We start from the raw sequence: 14,384 nt of genomic DNA, 5'->3' as shown, positions 1-14,384 counted from the left end.
AAGGGAGGTTGACCTTGACCCAAATAGAGGGCCATAATCTTACCCTAGGGCACAATTGTACCCCAAAAATTTAACTGTGACCTGCACTACTCTGACAAAATTTTTATTTATGAATCCCTCAAGTTCGATGGAATGGGTATCCAAATCTACTCCTTAATTCACTATTCCACACTTGTATCTACAAGAAAAATGATTTATTTGTTTGAATGGGGAGTTTTCCTTGGTCAAACCCTAGTTTAGAATCAACCTTAAAATGTAATTAAAATTTCAATATGCATAAACAAATTAAATGGAACTATTCACCTTGCTTATATTGAAATCCTTGAATCCAAAGTACAGATGCTCTAAATGCATGTAGGATGTCTCAAATCAATGAAATTAGATCTTCAATACCAATCTTTAATGTATCCTTGCATATAAAAAGGCTTGGATGAGTATGGATGGAGAAACCTTCAACAAGAGGGCTCCGTAGAGATTGAATCCTTCAATAGCTAACAATGGACCTCCATGATGAGTTGGATGCTTCAACACTTGAACACTTGAATGCTTGAATTCTTGATAGATAGAAGATCTTCACTTCATAGAATAATTATTTTTTTGATATCTCTTGTGTGCATAAACTTCATAATAGGTGGATGTCAAAATGAGGGAAGAAGACTTCCTTATATAGAGATCTAGGGAAAAAACTCCTAGAGAAGCCCAACATGGGAGCATTAAATCCCAATTAACCTTGACCCCTAGAAATGGACCTAGATTAAATTTAATTTAAGAATCTACCATTCTAACACCCAAAACAATTGACCTAGAAGTGGGAATAAGAAACTTTTCAAAGCCTGATGTCCCGAAACTCCCAAAAATTAAAAAATGGACCTGGGGTCATGGATGAAGTTGAACCTACTCTAGCTCAAGGTTGAGGTCATCTATGACCTAGGTTAAGGTCAAGGTCGACCTTGACCTAAAGTTCATCCTTGGCCTAGAAAGTCAAAGTCCTTAGTTTCACAAAGAAAGTTGTCAAAAATAGGCTAGAAATAGAGAGAAAGAGAAGCAAAACAAGGGGAAAATAGCCAGATCCATGAAAGACCCATTAAAAGTTCTTAACATGACCCTAGACCGCTTACTCAGAGGGCTATACACTCTTAACATGGAAGTGCTTCCATTTTAAGATGATACAATTAGATCTTAAGATATTTAATGTGTTTTTTAAAAAAATTAGTTACAGAAGCATAAAGGAAATAACATGAACACAAGAGACACCAAGATTTAATGTGGAAAACCAATTTGAGAAAATGACCAATTGAAACTAGTTACTATTTTTCACTCTTATGAAGTGAGCCCTATTAGGAGACAACCCTGTTAAAGGTTATAAAACACACTGTTAGCTGTGACCGTGTTAGAAGATTTAATTCACCTTGTTAGGAGTGGCCTTGTTAGAGGTCTTTAGACACTTCAATCTAGAAATGCCACGTTGTTAGAGGATTTTCTAAATAGCTATTAGGCTAACTCTATTAGATCATTTGATTCAAGTCTACAATTATTAAAGAGTAATAATGACTTGACTTGATTGCTGATGCAACTAACTTTCCTAATTCAAATCTATGTTCTGGCTTGATTACTTGATCTTCCTTGATTAAAATGTTCTTTATAGATCTATCAACTTGGACACTCTGTCCTCTTACAGATATCCTTTCAAATTTTATTCCTTAATTCATCTTCTTCAATTCCACATTTCAATCCTCAACTTGAAATTTCATTTATATGATTTACCTTGTCAAGTCAGCTTGAATACGCTTTTACTCAAACAATTATCATCCCTTAAGTCAGCTTATATTAATCAATAAATTTATTAGACTTAATATGTTGATAGTTGACTAATACAGAATTGAGTACTCAGTTAACACTGAAGTTCTAATGTTAATTGACCCAAATTAGTCAATACTAACTTCATGTTGAATTTCCTTTGATAACTAAATGAGCTCGGTTAATACAAACTTTTCTTCATTAAACGACTTAGCTCAATCAATACTATCTTTGGATTTGGTTATAACTGAATGCTTGACATATATAGGAAATTATCTTTGATGCCTGAGTGAGCTCGCTATCACTGAATACCCAGTAAAGGCTTGACATTTTGTATAACATCAAAGACAACATACAATTGAATAATTCTTTTCAACAATCTCCCTCTTTGGCATTCATGAAAACGCAACATATCATAATATAAATAAATTTTAGAGAAAAATAGAAGTAAGGATAATATCATTAGTTTTATTCTAATTTTCATCCATGAGAACTCCCTCTATCAATGAAAACTAACTCTGACATCAATCTCTCCCTCTAGAATGATTTATTTTGACTTCTTTGATTTCTCTGACTACAATCTCTCCCTTTGACTTACTAATAAAAAATTTCTCTACTATGACAAAAAACTCTCCCTCTTTGACATCTCATGCCAAAGACAACATACAATGGATTTTCCATGTACCTAATATATTGATTCATATGCAATCTATTATGAAAATACTACATCAACTTTATTGATATTTAAATGCTTAGTTGATGAATCACTAATATTTGTGTAGTGAGTTTCAAATAGGGGAATGACCCCTATCTTACCTCTTAGATACAAAAATGCATCCTTAGGTAATGGTTTGGTGAATATGTATGCAATTTGTTCTTTTGTATTCACATATTCCAATCTCACCTCTTTTTCTTTTACTAATTCTCTCAGAAAGTGATATTTTATTACAATGTCCTTTTTCTTGGTATGCATTGCTCAAATCTTGGATATTTTAATTGCATCAGTGTTATCATAGAAGATAGCTACTAGATCCTTGATTATTCCTTCATACCTAACAATAGTTGTTTGAACCAAATGATGTTGGAGTAATTAACTATTGCTACAAGATATTATGCTTCTCCTGTAGACTGAGAGATGCAATTATTCCTCTCACCTTTCCAAGACAATAGCCTCTTTCTAAGAAAGAATGCTCCACCACTAGTTTTTTTCCTCTCATCAATACTTCCCACCCAATCAACATCAGTGAAGGCTTTTAATTCAAACTTGTCTCCTTTCTTATACCACAAACCATAACCTTAAGTATCTTTTAGATACCTCACAATTATTTTTATTGACATCGTATGATTTTCCCTTGGATTAGCATAAAATCTTTCCACCATACCAATTGCTAATGCAGTATCGGGCATTGTGTCTACTTGCAAGAATTTGGTATAGCTCTGATACCATGTAAGAATTTTCTTAAGGACAAAATTCAACCAAGAACTAAGAACTCAAACACAAGCACAATTGTAGACCAAAAATGGATATGATCTATTAATCAGAGTATGTCCTAATACATTGCTCTATTCAGTATGTGATATGTATATGCTAGGAGTGTCTATATATAAAGGCATCTCAAGAAGCACCTAGAATGTCTCTAGAAGGAACCAGGAAATAAGATAAGTATGACAACTAAGCACATGCCTTATCCATCATTCTAGATGAGTGTATAAGAATGACAAGGTTGTAGACACCATGTGCTTAATTAGTGTGCTAACTCCTATGTTGTAGACACCATGTGCATAAAAGAGGTGCGGACTCCTATGTTGTCAACATGAAAACTCACAAGAGTACGCATACTCCTAGGTGGCTAATAAATAAATAATAAAAAATATGCATTAACCTAAGTAAACTTAAGTAAGTGTAAATAGTGAATAATTATTTACACCAACACCCCCCCTTAAGTGCAACTTAGGGGAATTCCCTTAAGCTTACAAAAACTAGGATGAAGTGCATGATGGGTCCCGACTACTAGGCCATGTTAGGTACCCATGTACATAATGAAGATGAAATCTCTCATAAAGTGGGGAAAGATGGAAAATCTCATGGGAAAAACCCTCCCCCAAAATGAGAGATGAAAAGGGATGCATGGATGGATGGAGTAGTCAATACCCCTCCATTACAAAATACATCCAGTATATACAAGAGAGAAATGGAGAAGGACAAAACCCCATAAGAGGAAAAAGTCCTCACCACACCCCCCCCCCAAAAAAAAAAAAAGGAGGAGACAAGGTAGTTCTCCCCTTTAAAAGTAGTGTGCCGACCAGTGAGAAATGCTCCAATGTAGAAGCTAATTCATGACCTTTGAATGATGTTCCTCCCCTTTGGAATTAAAAAATGTAAGGGTACAAAGGAGATGCATCCCCTACATGGAGAAAGAATTTTGATGATGTAAGGTATCTCTGAAACCTGTTCAAGTGTCCCTGTGTCGATGCTAACAATGGTTTCCTTCAAAACTGCTGAGAAGTGCATAATGGACAAGGAGTGATGTAGAACCTATTTTAAAAAATCAACAATCTTCTCAAATGATAAAGAAACCTCCTGCAAATTCTATACATAAGTATCCACAATCACATTAGCCTAACAGATTGATCATGTAGAGAATGGACATGAGGATCACAGTGGGCCCTCGCAACCACTATAGAAGGACCGTCCTTAGCAAATAGAAGTGGTAGATCATCAAAGAATTCCTCCAAATTGGTTGTGTGTGACTCCAAGAATAGATTTGAAATGTCTGGCAAGAAGTCATCGCCTGGAAGACAAAGTGTACCCTATTGTTCAATGAAGTATATGTATCTGTCATTGTGGCAATGAATGTACTATTCAACTCAAAGAGAAGATGAATATCATCTAGGATGTCTCCCACATCTTCAATGTGAGACTCCATGAACAAGCTTGCAATGGAGAGAAGGAAGTCGTCGCATTAAGGTAAAGTAGGAAGACATGAATGGGTCTGTTGCACTGAATCTGAAGCATCTATGGTTGGAACAGGATCAGTAGGAGCAATAAGAGCAGCTAGAGGTGTGATCTCATCTAAAGAGGATGCAGCTACAACTGGAGGTAAAAGATCTTTTTGGAATGGAGGAATGTGCGGGTCTTCATATAGCTCCTAAAGATAGATCCAAAGATCATATGGATACCATAACTTGGCAATGACCTTATAAAAATTAGAAGAAGAGAGACTATAATAAATGGTATCCAAAAGTCTATTAACAGATGGTTGTTCTTCAATGTTAGAGATCAATTTGTTGTAACATAAATAATGAAATACTTCCTTATGCTCTCTTCTTAGATGATCAAGGAGTGTATCACTCCATTTGTGATAGTTTCTTTTTGTCAACTTGGGTCTAACTCCATGTCAACATGTGTGACAAGCCTCCATGAGATCAATGAATGTATGCACCCCCCAAAATATAGAAATAATCAATCAATACACACCCCCCCCCCCCCGCGAATGTATGATTTGGCACTTAATGCAATATCCACATGCCAATTTAGGGCCTATTTTTGAAAGTAGTATTTTTATCCATAGAACCTATAATATGATTGCAAATCTAGAAAGTCGACAAAAAAAATGCACTTTCAAAAAAAATTGAACTTGTTTTGGAGTCCAGATGAGCCCATACCAAGCATTTGAAGTGGCAAAAAATGGGATTTACGACTTGCAGAAAAATTCAAGAATAGAGATCTCAAGCCATCTGCACCAATGTGTAGATCATGAAATTCTACCCCAAAACGAAAACAAAATGCTTGCAAAAAGGAGTCTGTATGAGGAAGATATCGTTATTTGAAAATCTCTACTATTATTATTTTTCCTAAATCACTGCCATGCCTCCAAAAATTAAAAAGCTCTAGATTTTGCTTCAGATGTCCAATTTGGATGAAACAAAATCTAATTTGGGAATTTTTGACCTTCTAAATATGATGCAAATATTTGATTTGCACTAGCAAGCACCAATCTTCACCTGCAAAAAATCTCTCCTATGGCCTGATGGCCAAAAAAAATTCAAAAACTAATGTAGATCCAAAAAAATAATAGAGATGCAGATGAAAATAATACAGATCTGAAAACTAAATGTATAGATCTGAAACTATCATACCAATTTCACAAATTAGTCCTTCGGATGCCGGTTTGCAAAAATATTCTACCTTACAATTGACTTTGGCCTAGAGTAGCTGAGTTTATAGTCGATCTTCACCGAATCAACATTCCAAACAGAATGACGAGGTCAGATCTGACTCTAGATGCTCTCAATTTTTGTAGTATTCTAGATTTGGGCTTACACATTGAAGCAGCAATGGTCTCGAATGGCTATGTGATGAGAAAATCTCCAAGAGCTTTGATACCATATAAGAATTTGGTATAGCTCTAATACCATGTAATAATTTGCCTAAGGAAAAAATTCACCCAGGAACTAAGAACTCAAACACAAGCAGAACTATAAACCAAAAAATGGACATGATCAATTAATTAGAGTATGTTCTAATACATTTCTCTATTTAGTATCTGATATACACACACTAGGAGTGTCTGTATGTAAAGGCCTCTCAGGAAGCACCTAGAATGACTCTAAAAGGAACAAGGAGATAAGATAAGAATGACAACTAAGCACACACCTTATCCATCATTCTAGATGATTGGATAAGAATGAAAAAGTTGTAGACACCATGTGATTAATTAGTGTGCTAACTCCTGTGTTGTAGACACCATGTGCATAAAAGAGGTGGGGACTCTTGTGTTGTCAACATGACAACTCACAAGAGTATGCATACTCCTAGGTAGCTAATAAATAAATAATAAAAAATATGTATTAACCTAAGTAAACTTAATTAAGTGTAAATAGTGAATAATTATTTACACCAACACTACTACATACTGAATTTTTCCAATCATTGATCTATATGTAGTCTAATCTACCTCTTTGGAATCATCATTTTTCAGAAAACTTATGTCTAATAGACATAGGTGTTCCAACTGTTCTAGGATCCACCATTCCAAATTTTTTCAATATATCTTTGATGTACTTTCATTGAGTAATGTAGATGCCATCCTTCTTCTATTTAATTTGCAGGCCAACAAATAATTTAATCTCTCCAAACATTGACATTTCAAATTCTTTGCTCATTTCTTCTGAAAAAATATTTTCATAAGTCATCATGTCTAGTGAATAATATATCATCTACAAAAAAAATTGCCAACAATATCTTCTTTTCTGGACCTTCCTTGATGTATAGGTTGATGTTGTCATTTGTCCTTTGAAAACCAATTCTTATCAGATAGCTATGCAATCTTTCATACCAAGCTCCGGGGGCTTGTTTGAGACCATATAAATCTTTGTGTAATCTAGAAACCATATCCCTTTTGTTAGGATCTATGAAACCTTCAGGTTTCTTAATGTAAACTTCTTCTTCAAAGATTCCATTCAAGAAAGATGACTTTACATCCATCTGGTGTACTTTGAATCCTTTATGCATAGCATAAGCAAGTAGTGTCCTAACACATTCTACTCTTGCAATAGGAGAAAATGTTTCTCCATAATTAATACATTCTTCTTGAGCATAACCTTTGCATACTAACCTTTCCTTGTTCTTTGATACTTCTCCATTTTCATTCAACTTATTTCAGAATACCCATTTTGTGGGCAAATTATATTCTTGTCCTTGGGTATAGGAACAAGAGTCAAAATTTTGTTTCTTTCAATTTGTTCAATCTCTTCATTCATTGCCTCAATCCAACTTTCATTATCTAATGCATCTTTAATAATTATAGGTTTAAATTCAATAAGCAAACTTGTACCTTTTAGTTTGTTCCTTGTCATTGTGCCTTTTGATTGATCTCTAATGATTTTCTCAAGTCTATGATTGCGTCTAACATCTCTAGCAAGTACAAGTTCCTTCTTTATGAATTTTGTACTTGATTCACTTAGTTCACCATGCTCAAAATGATCTTTTGAATCATGCTTGGGCCCTATTGTCTATAAATCAAGTCCTTTAGACTATGACTTAGTTTGCACTAGCTGAAACTTAGGTCCTTCTAACTGAGGCTCGAGTTCTTCAAACTGTGACTCAAGTTTCACTAGCTATAACTTGGGTTGAAATGGAGATTTAGGGGGCTTAGGTGGTAAAGATAGCTAAGTTCTAATTGTATTCTCTTAAATTTTAGGTAAAGTATCAGGTTCAAAGTAGACAAAGTATATGTACATTTTAGGTTCTTTTCTTCTTTGTTCTTCACTCTTTTATGCAAACTCATCAATTTTTACATGTGAACTTTCTATAACCTTGTGATTAGTAAGATTCAAACATTTGTATTCTTTTCTTTTGTTGGAGTATCCTAGAAATATGCCTTCATCACTTTTCACATCAAACTTCCATTTTCCTGTTTCTTTTAAGATGTAACATTTTTTTCCAAATATTTTGAAATAACAAACATTAGGTTTATAGCCATGCCATAATTCATAAGGTGTTTGATCTATATCTTTCTTTTGTTGAACTCAGTTTAAGGTATGAAATGTTGTACTGATTGCTTCCTTCTAGTATTTGATTGCAACATTTTTCTCTATCATTAGTGTTCTTGCACAATCCATGATGAATCTATTTCTTGTTTTTGCTATGTCATTATATTAAGGTGTACCAAGTGTAGATGCCTATATTTTGATTCCTCTTTCATTGCAAAATTTATTGAATTCATTTGAGATTAATTCTCCTCCTCTATTTGACCTTAAAAAATTTAGTTACTTTCTTATTTCTTTCTCCACTCTAGCTAGATACCACTTAAATTTTTGAAAAGCTTTAGATTTATCTTTCAAGTAAATCACTATCATCATGCTAGAATAATCATCAACAAACAAAATGAAATATTTATCTCAACAATAGCTTTCTATGCCAATAGGTCCACAAAGATCTATATGAACCAGCTCCAAAACTTCTTCAGAATGATAATTCTTTCTTTTGAAGCTTGTCTTTCCCATCTTCCCAATTTGACAATTTGTGCACATGCCCATATCAGATTTCCTTAGACTTGGAATGCATCTCATTCTTTTATTATTTTTTATATTGACCATGTTATCAAAATTCACATGACACAATATTTTATGCCATAACCAACTTTCCTCTACTTGAACTGGGAAACAAGAATTTTTAGTTAGATCTAGGTAGAATAGATTACCTTTTGTTTGATTTCCAGTCCCAACTAGATTTTCTTTCCCACCCAGCAACTTGGCCTCTCCATTCATGAATTCTACCTTGAATCCAATGTTGTTTAACTCTTCTACACTAAGTAGATTGTATTTTAGTCCTTCAACCTAGTAAGAATTGTCACATCTGATTTCATTAGTTAAGGTTGTTGGATACAATTGTTCAATTATGTGTTGTCTTCAATTTGATCAGATGAGGATGAGAGAGGATGAGAACATTGCCAAATATGTTGAAAGAGTAAAAGCAAGTGTCAGTGCAATCAAAGCTTCTGGAGGAGATATTAAAGAAGAAATAGTTGTAAGTAAAGTTTTTAGAACATTACTTCTCATTTATGCAATTAGGGTTTTTTCAATTTAGGAAAGAAGATGTGAAGCAAATCATAGGATAAATTTAGAGGCCATAGTAGGAATATTGACTACGGTTGAGCTAGATAACTATGACAACTACGTTCCAACTTCCAAGAACATTGAATCAAGATTTGAAGCTAAGCTTTCACTCAAAGAAAAGGGCAAGAAGATAAAGAAATGTCAATTAGAAAGTGAAGAAGAATCATAACAGAGTTCTAACAGTGATCTTGAGGTGGTTGAAGCTCTACTAGCAAGGAAATATTCTAGAGGGAAAGGAAAATACAAAGGTAAGATTCCTTTGATCTATTTTTCATATGAGGAAATTGGTCATATTATTGCTAGGTGCCCAAACAAGCAAAACAAGGATGAGAAGAAAGGTCGCAAGTGCAATGGCAAGAAAGACATCAAATCATTCAAGGACAAAGGTAAGAAAACATGTTTCATGGCTAAAGATTCTAAGGATTCTAACAATAGTGAAGATGAGATTGTTTACATTGCTGTAAAAGATGAATCTGATAATGATGAGGAAGATAAGATAGCACTTATCTCTCATGTGAGCAAAAATGATACATGGATCATAGACAGTGGTTGCTCTCATCATATGACTAGTGATAAAACTAAGTTTGAACATTTTGATGACTATGATGGTGGCAGTGTGAGATTTGGTAATAATAAAACTTGTTGCATAAAAGGAAGAGGAAGAATATCACTAATCAAAGAGCTTGTATGTGATAGTGCCTATTGGGGTGAAGAACTAAAACTCAATCTATTGAGTGCAACACAACTAATCAATATTGGATTCAAAGTGGAATTCATGCATGGAAAAGAAAGACTATTGGATGACAAAGGAAAGCTAATTGGATCAGGCATACAAACAAAAGGTAACTTGTTCTATCTTGAATTGGTGAATAATCATGTTTTATTGCTCAAGTTGAAGAAAGTTGGTTATGGCACAAAAGGTTATGTCATGTGAACTTTGATAACTTGGTAAAAATAAGCAAATTCAAGAAAGTAAGAGGCATTCCTAGTATAAAGAAACTTGAACTTGGTCTATGCAAGAATTGTCAGATTGGTAAGATGGGAAATACTAGCTTTAAAAGTAAGAATTACTATTCTGAAGAAATTTTAGAAATTGTGCATATTGATTTGAGTGAACCTATTGTAATTGAGATTTATACTAGAGAAAAGTTCTTCATTCTTTTTGTTGATGAGTACTCTAGAATGATGACTATCATGTATCTGAGAGAGAAATCAAAAGCATTTGAGAAGTACAAATGGTATTTGGCTAGAGTAGAGAAGGAAACAGGGAAAAGACTGAAATGCTTGAGGTCAGACAAAGGTGGTGAATTCATCTCCCATGAGCTTAATAACTTTTGCATTGAAAAGGGAATCAAAAGACAAGTATCAACACCTGGAACTCCTAAGCAGAATAGAATAGTTGAAAGGAGGAATAGATCTATCATGGACTATGCAAGAACTCTAATGATTGAAAAGAACATTGCTATGAAATACTGGAAGGAAGCTATCAGCACTATAGTTCATACCTTGAATTGAGTACAACTGAAGAAGGACTCATTCAAAACCCCTCTGAGTTATGGTATGGCTATAAACCTAATGTAAGTTATCTAAAAATATTTGGAAGTAAATGTTACATTTTCAAAGAATCTAGAAAAGGAAAATTTGATGTGAAAGGTGATGAAGGCATATTTTTGGGATATTCTTGCAAGAGTAAGGCATATAGATGTTTGAATTTGTCTACTCAAAAAGTCATAGAAAGTGCACATATGAAAGTTGATGATTTTGTAGAAAGGATTGAAGAAGAAAGCAAAAAGGAACCAGAAGATTACAGGAGATTTGTTTTCATTGAACCTAATATAATGCCAGACATATCTGTCAATCAAGAAACTTCTACTCCTGAGTCTTCAATCGCCAAGTTGCAAGAAGTTCAAACCAAGTTGAAGGAACCTGAGTCACATTCAGATGCTACCAAGCCAATGCCTACCAAGTCTGAAGGACCTAAGCAATAGTTAGAATAACCAAAACCTGAAATTGAAATTCAAAATGAAGACAGTGGAACTTAGTCAAAAGGCAAGGAACCTGTATTAGCAAAGTATGTAAGGAGACATCATGCACTAGATCAGATTATTGGAGACAAATTTGAAGGTACTATGACAAGAAGTAAGTTAAAAAGTATTTGTCTACTTGCTGATTTTGAACCTAAAAATGTCAAAGATTCTTTAGAAAATGAAATTTGGATTGAGGCTATAAATGAAGAGATAGAGAAAATAGAGAAAAACAAAACTTGGACTCTTGTACCTAGGCCTAAAGATAAAAATATGATTGGAACTAAGTGGGTATTCAGAAATAAGTTGAATGGAGATGGTAAGATATCAAGAAACAAGGCTACTCTCAAGAAGAAGGAACAGACTATGGAGAGACCTTTTCTCCTATTGCAAGATTGGAAGGTGCCAGGATCTTACTTACATATGCTAAATATAAAGGATTTAAGGTATATCAAATGGATGTCAAATCTACATTTCTCAATGGTATTCTAGATGAAGAAATCTACATTAAACAGCTTGAAGGTTTTGTTGATCCAGACAAGAAGGACATGGTCTGCAAATTGTACAAAGCATTGTATGGTCTGAAAAAAGCCCCTAGAGCATAGTATGAAAGATTTCATAACTATCTTATTCAAATTGGTTTTAAGAGAACTAATGATAACAGTAGCTTGTATATCAAGCAAGGACATGACAACAATATTGTTTTGGTAGAAATATTTATGGATGATACTTTTTTTATAGGAAATGATGATCTATGCAAAAAAAAATTAGAGCAAATAAACAAGGAATTTGAGATGTCAATGTTTGGAGAGATTAAATTCTTCAATTGGTCATCAAATTTAGTAGAGCAAGAATGGTATCTACATCATTCAATCTAAATACATCAAGGAGATACTCAAAAATTTTGGTATGGAAGATTGTAAACCAATTGGGACTTCCATGTGTATTGGACTAATGCTTACCAAGGATGATGAATCAAAAGAGGTAGATCAAACCTTATATAGATCAATGATTGGAAAGTTGCAGTATGTAGTTCATACAAGGCCTAATATTGATCTTGTAGTTGGTATTGTGGCAAGATTTTTAGCAAAAACAAGAGAAAATCACATGATGACAATCAAGAGGATCTTGAGATACTTGAAAGGCAATGAAGATTATGGATTATGGTACAAAATTGAAGGTAATCTGGATGTGAAAGTGTTTACTAATGCTGATTGGGCAAGAAACATTGATGACAAAAAAAGTACAAGTGGAGGAGCATTCTTTCTTGGAAAGAAGTTGGTTTCTTGGACAAGTAATCTCAGTCTACAGCAGAAGCTGAGTATGTTGCAGCAGCAGTGAAATGTTCTAATATTGTTTGGTTCAAATAGTTATTGGAAGGCATGAAGGTTGAGATCAAAGAACCAGTTTTTATGTTTTGTGACAATACAAGTTCAATCAACATATCTAAGAATCTAGTGATGCATTCAAAAACCAAGCACATTGTAATAAAGTATCACTTTGTCAGAGAATTGGTGTAGGATAAGGAGATCAGATTGAATATGTCCATACAAAAGAACAAATTGCTAACATATTCACCAAGCCATTGCCTAAGGATGTATTCTCATATTGAAGAGGTAAGCCAGGGGTCATTCCCCTATCTGAAGATCACTAAAATGAAGTTTTTAGTGATGCATCAACAAGAACCAAGTTGAAGATCTATCAGTTGATGCAACATAGTTATGGAAACATTGCATATGAATCAGTACTTAAGGTACATTGCTACTCATATGATTTGTGTTGTCTTTGGCATGTGTTGTCAAAGAGGGAGAGTGTACTATCATATTTATGAAATTTGAATTTTTTTGTGGAGAGTTTTCTATGTAATTCCTTCATAGAGGGAGATTACTGTATTTGAGAAATTTGTGGCTTAAAATCTAAGAGGGAGAAATGTTTTGTTTGAAAATACTTATTTTCAAATTTCATCTGCTATGACATGTTGTGTTGCCATCAATCCAAAGAGGGAGATTGTTGGATACAATTGTTCAATTGTGTGTTGTCTTTGATGTTACACAAATGTCATATCAATTATTATACAAAGTCTAGTGAGCTTAGTTGGTCAACAAAGCAAATTACAAAGTCTACCAAGCATTCTTGAAAGTTATTCTATGGAAACAGTTTCTACTGAGCTCACTTGAGTGTCGAAGGTTTTTGTGGCAGAAGTCAGTTTCTACCAAGCTCACAAGGTCAGTGAAGGAAAGCTAGTGTTTACTAAGTTCACTCAGTCTCCAAAAGATTTTTCAAAGTTCATAGTGTTTATCGAGCTTCAGTTGGTTAACATTGGAAATCATTTCTAGAGCAATGTTTATCGAGCAGGGTTGGCCAATGAAGGATTTCATTGTTTTGAGAAATAAAGTTTAATTTTTTCATGTAATGATTATTGGTAATTGTAAGTTGTAAATGAGCTAACTGGATAATTTGTAAGGTATAAATAAAATGTCAAGTTGTGAATTCTAAAGTATAGATGGATGAATGTGAAAGCATGCAAGTGTCAAGAGGAAAGTGTGAGTGAAGTTTGAAGAAGGATCAGATATCCTTGAGGAGCAAAAAAGTTGTATTCAATCAATGAGGATCTAGTGAAGCAGAATAGAGATCTATATCAGTAAATTTAGTTGCATCTCATTCAGGTCAACTCATTGTTACTTTCTCACAATTGTAGCAATGATTTCTAAATCTCTTAAAAGAGTTGGTCTTATAGCCATTTTTGTAAATCCTCTAACAAGGTGCACAATTCTATTGAATTGTTCTAAAGTCCTCTAGCAAGGCCACTCATAGTAGGGTGATTAAATCATTTAACAAGATCACACCTCATAGTGTGCTTTTGTAACCTTTAATTAGGTTGGTTCCTAACAAGGCTCACTTTAAAAGAGTGAAAATTAGTAGCTAGTTACTTGGTGGTTTTTC

Source organism: Cupressus sempervirens, chromosome 5 (assembly GCF_028749045.1).
Source record: "Cupressus sempervirens isolate cs-2001-9-10 chromosome 5, ASM2874904v1, whole genome shotgun sequence".
Taxonomy (NCBI): Eukaryota; Viridiplantae; Streptophyta; class Pinopsida; order Cupressales; family Cupressaceae; genus Cupressus; species Cupressus sempervirens.
The sequence above is the reverse complement of the archived record's forward strand: the minus strand, read 5'-3'. Positions refer to the sequence as shown.